The sequence below is a fragment of the Elephantulus edwardii genome, unplaced genomic scaffold, assembly GCF_000299155.1.
Source record: "Elephantulus edwardii isolate Elephantulus edwardi_28Jun2011 unplaced genomic scaffold, EleEdw1.0 scaffold00001, whole genome shotgun sequence".
NCBI classification, from domain to species: Eukaryota; Metazoa; Chordata; class Mammalia; order Macroscelidea; family Macroscelididae; genus Elephantulus; species Elephantulus edwardii.
This window is the reverse complement of record NW_006399751.1, coordinates 22,616,821-22,625,853: the sequence shown is the minus strand read 5'-3', so window position 1 is coordinate 22,625,853 and position 9,033 is coordinate 22,616,821. Positions and strand designations below refer to the sequence as shown.

General features: G+C 37.9%; 1 protein-coding gene across 2 annotated transcripts in view; it reads left to right on the top strand.

Moving 5' to 3' along the window:
- GLS (glutaminase) overlaps window positions 1-9,033 on the top strand; it is a 71,929-nt gene that overhangs the window by 939 nt on the left and 61,957 nt on the right. The gene's annotated exons all lie outside the window — the stretch shown is intronic.

Here is a 9,033-nt window from a genome sequence, read left to right as displayed (position 1 = left end):
GCGCTGGCGGCCGGCCCGGCCTCGGGTGGGTGATGCCGGAGGCACATCTCCGCCGAGTGACATTTAGGAGTCGGGACCGAGCCGAGCTGTGCTTGCCCGACTCGCTGCCGTTCCAGGCTCGAGTTTCCGCTCGGTCTGCCCTTTCTCGATCTCCGCCACCTCGTCTCTGGAATCCTAATGGGGCGGAGTGCTGGTAATCTCGAGGTGGCTCCTTCAGGCTTGTGTCGAGCCATCTGGGGCACCGGAAATACTGTTGGAGAGGCGAGATTAGGAGGAAAAGGGTCACGTGGCCGAGAGGATGGGGCACGCAGTGTAGACCACCTGTTTGCGCCAGGGACCAACTTTGGCCTGTCTCCGTGAGATGGCTATTTTTTTTTTTTTTAAAAAACATAAAAAATAACCAAGGAGAAATATGTTAAGCACTGAGTAATAAATTCGAGCCAAATGGATTTTATCACTTAAGTAAATTGTGATAGGATGTAGGCTCATCTAGAGGTGGACAGCATTTTCATCCCAGAACAACGTAAGAGTTTTATATAATAAGTGAAGCAGCTTCCTGAATTCGTATAATAGGAAAGAAATCGAACTTTGTTTTCCTAATGTGGGTGTTAAAAAATAAAGTCCCCTCTTTGTTTTCTAATAGCCTATTTTTCTGACTTGTATTCACACCATGAGACCCATTGCCATCTTTTTATGGCTGTCACTACTGTTACCAGGTCCTAGAGTGCCTCAAGTCCCATCAAAAGTGTGATTTTAAGCTTGCTGAATGGCTCCTATAATTGAAATTTGCACCTCCCTAAGACATTCCAAGCTATAACTATCTTCTCAGACTGAAAATTGTCATTTAAGGAAAAAATGACTTGAAGTGTATAAAATTTGTGTTAGTGTGTGGCAATGGTTTCGTTCCATTTTCAGAACGAAAAGTCTTAGCACCAAGATCATCTAATTTTAACATTTTGGGTTAGATGACACGAATATTTTGGAGTTCTAAAAAGATAATAAATTTTTGCTTATAATGTGTACTTTTCTAATCTTTTAGGGATTAGAATGTCTAGGCTTCACTTAGATGGGAATTCACTTTTACTTAGGCATCCTCTGGCTCACCACACATGTGACAACAAATTTTTAACTGTTATGTGTGCCCAGAAATAATGGAATTGCAACATGCACGGAATACTATTAAAGGCTATCCTTAGTGAATACGGTTGAGAACCAGTGACCTCTGAAAATGCATCTTTACTACGTCTGTTTTATTTCAGTGTCTGAGGTGTCCTTATTACTCCCCCCTTCCTCCTTTTTTTTGTCACTTAGGAACTGGAACTCCTTTTGTGATTTGCCTGTCCCCCAGAAGCTTTTGGATTTTTGGCTACCTTGATCCGAAGTTTTTTACTTCTTAGCAGTAACTTTCAAATTGGCAGCCTAGGTATAAACCAAAAGACTCCTCACGCTTCACTTGACCTTCCCCACAGAAAAAGAAACATAGCCTAGAGAAAGAAATCCTCAAGATTTGCTTAGAAGCCTTGGGGTTTTGAATGGTCAGCAGGATGCCCTTGTTGACCTTCGCTGAGGAAGGAAGTCTGTTTTTTGCCACCAATTTGGAATAACAGGTACACAAAGTCAGGGGCAACCTAGATTTATGATAATCCCCAGAGCTTTCAAACAAGGATTTGGTTCAAGAGTAAACCTCAGCTGTCACTTAATTTAGTATAAAGAATGAAAAGCATTGGCTTGCACGTGGAGAACACCACATTTTAATCTGCTGTAAATTTCTTTTCTTAATGATATGACTGCCGTCTGTAACTCGCCTCTTTGAGGCTCCTCATTCTTGCGTTTGTGAGGAGCATTTCTCTTATTCTGGGAGGTAAGCTTCCATTTGATCCTGTTATCCTTTCTAGCGCTTAGCTTCCAAAGTGGAGGTCAGTCCTCATTCAGCAGGCCACCTGGAATGCCAGCACTTAATGCAGGACTCTGCCAGATTTTATAGGGATTTTGAAAAGAAATAAGCCATGTGAAAATTAAATGCATTAACATTTTATAAGCAGCTTAAAGCAATATTTGGAACATATTAAGTGCTACATGTGTTTGTTAAATAATTGAGAATAAAATGGCTTCTTCATTTACTGTGAAACCTGTAAGGAACATTGGTTAATACATGAGAAATTTCTTGGTTTTTTATTTCCAAGAAAAATTTCTCTTGAGAAATATTTTACAGTTTTTCCCAATATAAATTAGCAGTTTACTCTGTTTACCTATTTGCCCAGCTTCCCAGGATGCCCAAAGTGAATATAATGCTTAACGCCAGCAATTTTAATAGCTTTTATGGCTGGTATGTTGCTTTTTATATTATCCTTTGTGCAGATTTTCTTTTTGTATTATTAACTTTCCAGTATATTTTGAAGGAGGAAGAATTTAACTCCTACCAACTTCTACCTCATTTAGGTTTAGGTTCCTGGATTTTGGAATAGGATTCAAAGCGTTTACAGTATAGAAAAATGGTATGTTTACTTAATTTTTCAATGTTCCCCCCATTATCTATTTTATTGAGATATTAATCTCATCACATATGGTCCAAGAATACACAAATAGTAAATGAAGTATAATCAGATGCATACAAACATCATAGTCAGTGGTACCAAGCTTGCCTATGATCTTGCCAAGATAAAACCACATCCACACCTCAGTGACCACCAAACTCTTCAGCAGAGCTTTCTTAGCGGTGAGCTGTTGGAAGCAACCAGCTTAAGCACTATTGGTTATTTTTTTTTTTTCAGGCTCTGAGTAGCTGTAGGGATCTCAGCAGGGGTTGGAGGAACATGTTCCACCTTGGCATAGAGCCAAAACATGGCCAGTGGAGGAAGTCAGTGTTTACCATTGCCAGAACCCGTCTCCACCAGATTATAGACAGATTGGGCCATGGTTCTAGGACCCTAAGCCCAACACCCCTTGGAATGCTTTTTTAAAAAATTGTTACCATCATCTTGAAAACTGCTTTGTGTGGGTCTCTTGATTTTGTAAATCAGTCGCTCCTTGTCTTGGCTCCCCTTCTTGTTTTCCACATGGGCTATTCCCTGAGACTGCATGTTTTGCACCTTTTCCACTTAGTTGCTTTCTTAAGAGCATATCCTTTGTCTTAGCTTTGACTCTTTTCTTTGAGTATGTAATACCTTACCTCACCTTCAGCCTCTATTCCTGTGTCTACATATAGCTGATAATGTCAAAATCAAATCTGTGCCTCAGCACAAAGCCTTTCTTTTCACTAATTTCAACCTATTGATTTTAAGGTCTCAATTTCAAAATAGCACTATTTTTATAGAACCAGTACGGACTGGAATCAACATCAGGCTGCATTGTGCCATTGAAGAACTTTAATTAACCTGAATGCCAAATTTTTCCTGACGTGGATATTTTTATCACACTGATACATCAGTACTTTACTTTTGTAAAGCCCAGAGTGTATAATATTTGTTAGTGAAGGATCTTGAGAAGGGGAGTTAATACTTTTTATTTTTCAGTAATAAAAGAAAGATAAGTAAAAAAGATTAGCATAATTGAAAAACAAGGAACTCATGTAGTATTATTCAAAATGGGTGACCCTGGAGAACATTATGCCGAGTAAAATATCTCAGGCACAAAAAGACAGATATTGCAAAGTGCCACTGTTGTAGAATGGGACTGACATCGGGGTTGGACTAAGACTGAGAAAAACTGGATAAATTATGTATACTGCATTGAAACAGATGAGGGAGAGAACAGTTTAAAAACAATATATGATAGGGTATTATGGTTATCACAGGAATCCAGAATTAAGGTTGCATAGTGGAGTGCATTGGGGTGGGGCAGGGGGGGTTTGTATACCAATGAAGGAGTTTGTCTTTTGCTTTTCTAAGAGAGGCGCGAAGGGGCGGGGGTAGAGAAAAAAATGCAACAGTGAATGAATGAAAATCCAAAATCTCTGTAAATGATCATTAAAATTAATAAAATGTAAAAAAGATTAGCATAGAAAAATAGCACGTATATGCTCTTTAGAAAAAATTCATACAAGGCTCAATATTGGAAATGCACCATTGATACAGCAGTGAGGCCATTTCCATCACATTAGCAAATAAGTTAAATCAATATGTAAAGAGTATGTCTTTGATAATAGGTGTTGAGGCGATGAACAAAAGGATCTGAACCTTCTCCTATTCTGCGCCATCCTCACCCTTCCTGACACACAAGAGCCCATCACAGCAATCGCTATGTTGATTGAGGGTCTTTTCTCTTCTTCACCAAACTTCCCCCTTCCCAGCATCATTTCCTTCTCCAAGGAATAGCACCTTCTAGTAATATACCCAAAGTATGTGAAGTGAAGCCTCATTATTCCTGCTTCCAAAGAGCACTCTGGCTGCACCCTCTCCAAGGCCTATCTGTTCTCGGCCGTCCGTGGGATGTTCAGTGCTCAACACCACAGCTCAAAGGCATGAATTCTTATCCTGTCATCCTTATTCATTGTCCAGCTCTCATATGCATAGCAAGTAATCAGAAAGACTGTGGCCCGAATCAGACACACCTTAGTCCTCAAACTTAAATCATTACTCCTCAATAGTTTGAAAAAACTGTGAACTGAACAATATAGGAAATAGGAATTCTTAACATTGCTAGTGCAACTATAACCAACTACTTTAGAAGACATTTGGTAATATCTGTTAAAATGTATTTTTTACAGTGATTGCACATTTAGACAAACTTATGGGAGCAATTTTATAATGCCTTATTAAAAATTTAAATATAAATAAAAATTATTTCTACCAGTATCAGATAGTGTGGTTTTATGCTTTGATAGTTCATATTGATTCATGGAAGATGAAGGCCAAAGGAATTTATTATTTCATGTATCATAGGAACTGAATTACAAAGTAAAATACTTAGTACATTTCAGTAAACTTTAAATTAGGGCTGTGGGATACTCCTGGTAATAAAGTTTAGCCAATTTTTGGGGAGATGAGATTATTTTTTTTTAAGTTGAAAGCCAGAACCTCAGATACTTTTATGTTCCTTCAGTAATTGCCACCAATTTCTTATCCATACTTACTATTTACTTAAAGTAAAATCAAATTTTGAACATAATATCTAGATTTTCCTTTAGTAGTTTTACTTGTGCTGTCCTGTCTGGTAGGGTAGTCTGTAGGGAGTTACGCTGCCAGTGTGGTTTGAATCTACCAGCGGTCTAAGAGAGATGAACAGTCTCCTGGGTGAGTTACATCCTCAGAAACCCACTGGAGGATCTGCTTTGAGTAGTTTACGACTTGACAGCAATAAGCATTGTGAGCAGTATTCTCGATATAAACTTTTTCTAAGTCATAGTTACTGGTGAATTTTAGTTTTATTTTAAAGGTAGATCAGAACACCGCTCTTAACATTTTTTTACTGCTCTAGTAACCTAGTAGAAAGGAATTGCACAGTCAGCTCAGAGGCACCTAGTTCAAGTCAACCACAACTTGCTCCACAGGAGAAAAAGGAGCAATCCTATGTGATTTACAGCCTCTGAAAGCCCACCAGAGGGCCATTTATGAGTTTGTTCTGACTCAAAGGTATGTAACGATAGCAGTGTTTACATAAAACCACCTGCATCTGTTGATGCCATTGGTGTATATTGCTCTTGATACAAAAACCACTGATAAATCTGTACATGAACTGTACTTATGGAACTGTATATTACTAATTTTACTAACAGGTGACAGCGGACAAAAATGATGTAGACATTTAATGCCCTTGAGTTTTAGCTTGCTCCCAGGTTTTATTTGTTACTGGTCAGTTTTTTCCTCATTTGCTACTTAGCGGCATGCCTAAGATAAAGCTGAGTGAACAGATTTTCATAAAATAGTTAATAATCACTGCTTTCTCTTAAATGAAGTAAGTTTTATGTGCAGACACTCTGATTTTACCTTAAAATCCGGTCAGGTGTAAAATTGCTTTCATTATGAAGCAATGTACTTGATTGCAGTTGATGTTTTCTGATCGACTTCACTTTAGAAGCTTGCTTTGGAAAGTGTTTTCCTGCCCCTGCTTGATATATATACAGTTATTATGGCCTACTGATTTCTGAAAGATGCTTATAATGACAGCATTAATTTTAAAACATTGGAGCCATTAGTACTGTATACTTTTAAAAAAAAAATTAAAAGCTTTGTGATTTAAAAATGGGAAAATGTTACTTTTTAAATTTTTAGAATAGACCTCTAAAATTACTAAAAACTTTCTGAAGAACAATTTTTAAAAATGTGTGAATAAATCATCTTCTGAGTACTGAAAAGTTACTCTAAACCTAGGGTGCTAAACTTCGACATTTAATTCATTCTCTTTTAGTGAATATCAAAAATTAAAAACATCCAGGATTACTTATCTGATACAGACTGGCAAAACTAGGCCCTTAAATAATTATCCTTTGAGTCTAGAAGAAAATTCATCCTTGTGGCTCGTCTTTAACCTAAACTATAGACAGATCTGTAAGATGAATAGACACTTGGAGGGTCTCACTCCTTAGAACAGTCCTCTGTGAAGTATCAGAAGGGGGGGAGCGTTTATGCAAGTATAAATGCTAAGAAGTCAGGAAAGTCTAGGATAGAAGAATGGAAACAAGGATGAACCACCGCAAAGACGGGAAACAAGTGCAGTTAACATTGTGACTATTGTTATTAATGTTATAAAACAAAAGTGTATGAATGCCTGAATGGAAAACCAGTTTTAGAATAATTTTTTAGATAACCTTGTAGTTTAGGGAGTGAAAGGTTACATAGACAGACTAAAAAAGGTGAAATACCAGGATTTGTAGGACAGCGGGTTTATTCAACTATACTGGGAATTATATATGATAAATGGAGAATAGATAGTGCCAACCAAAATTATAGAGAACTGAATACTGGTCTGGGGAATCTGAATTATTCCTTGATATTGGACAACTGGTTGCATAGTATGGTAAACTGTCTCTTCAAATTGAAGTTGATTTGATTTAAACTCTGTATTTTTGGGTACTCTTCTCATTTATTAGCTTTTCTATCTCTACTTCTTAACCTGGGAAGTTAGGTTTCTCTTTTTAATAACATTTTAAAAAACACAAACAGGGTCCTTAACACTCATGTGCTATGATTTAGGTGTTCAGTTTTCTCTGGTCATTCCATTTCGTTTGCCAGAAACCCCCTAATGTCGCCCTTATTCCAACTGTAACCTTTCTTTGAAGTCTAGTTCAAATTCCACTCTTCTAAAACACTTTTAACATATTAGCTTTTATTGTTGTTTGTTGCTGTGTACCAGAGTCAAGGCTGACCCTCCAGCAGGTTTTCCGCTAATCATATGGAAGATTGTCCATCCTTCTTCTGCAGAGCCCTCTAACCCAGTGCCTTTGGGATTGCAGTGCAGCTTCTTGCCAATAGGCCACCAAGGCTCATTAGGTTTTATTGTTGTTGTTGTTGTTGTTGTTATGTGCCAGCAAGTCGTTTACGACTTATAGCGACCCTGTGTACAACAGCCCTAAACCCTGCTCTATCCTGTGCCAATCTCACTGCCTCTGACACACGCTTCCCAATTACCCCAGTCATTGAATGAATCCATCTCATAGAGGGTCTTCCCCTCTTGCGCCGACCCTCCACCCTCCCAAGCATGATGTCCCTCTCCAAGGACCTGTCCCTCCCTGCAACATTCCCAAAGTATGTCAGACGAAGCCCCAGAATCCTTGCCTCCAAGGAGTAGCCTGGTTTAACCCTCTCCAGGAAGAATCTGTTTGTTTTCTTGGCAGACCATGGTACATTCAGTACTCTTCTCCAGCACCACAGTGACTGATTCTATAGCTTTTTTTTTATAATCCATAAGTACATATCTTGTTTTCCTGACCAGACTGTCAGCACTGCCTAACTTGAAGGCATTGATACACTTCATAAATGCCAATTAAGTACAAGGGATTTCTCTTTTTCTCACATCTCTCTCCTCCTGTCCCCCAGGAGTTAGTTCTTATTTTTAGCACCTATTTTATGACATAAATAGGAGAGACAAGGATGTATCAAAAGATTCTTAAAGATAGAAATTAGAAAGGAAATGAAGAAGAATAAAGATGAGAAAGAATAGAAAGAATCAAGGGTTTTTCTTTAGGATTAACTAATTTTATGAGTTTATCCTCTTTGAGTTGCTCAGTATCCTCACAGTTTTATGGTTTTCTCCTAAAGAATCTCTAGGACTCAGTGGAGTTTATTGTTGGTGCTGATTTGAAAACCTACTATGTATTTTTTGTTACTAAGACATCAGTACTTTAAAACCCTTTTCCACGGTTTGAACCTCCCAGATGCTCTGCTGGAGAAGGAGGGGCAATCTCCTCCTGTACCAGTCAGATCCGATTTGATCACACACACACACACAATTAAAAAAAATTTCTCTTTACTGAATGGTTACCAAAACCTAGTTTTTAAGCAAAATACATTAAGGCTAAAGACCTTTGGAATCATTTCTGCCTAATTTTGGAGTGGATATTTGCAGTTTGTTCACTCGACCATTTAAAGTAACTCATTGTGAAATCAGAGTCCCAGCTATTAAATGCTGAGATAGGTGGTAATGTTTTGGGTTCTATTTTTGTTGGGTTGGTTTTTGCTTTTTTTTGTTTGTTTGTTTTTGTTCTTTGAGCATATTTATCAGAGATGTCTTAGATTTTTTTTTTCCCCCTCCTATGGATAGAAATTAAAAATTAGTCTCATGTGAAAGCAAGTAAATGTGCTTTTTCTGCTCACTATGCAGTAACATGGTCCTTTTAGTGCTTGTTTCGTTTTGTTGAGGTTTTTTTTGCTATGTGCTTTAAGCCTAAAGAAGTGTGTATTTTATATTATTTACCTAGCTTTTAGGCAAAGCAAATGCCATTTACTGGAGGGATAGACACATAGAAAGCTTATGCTGCAGTTTTAAAAAAATTATATACCTGGATTTCACTTGATGGCATGCATAGGAATCAGATCGATTACATATGTGGAAAGAACCGCTGGAGAAGCTCAATATCAGCTGTGAAAACTAGGCCAG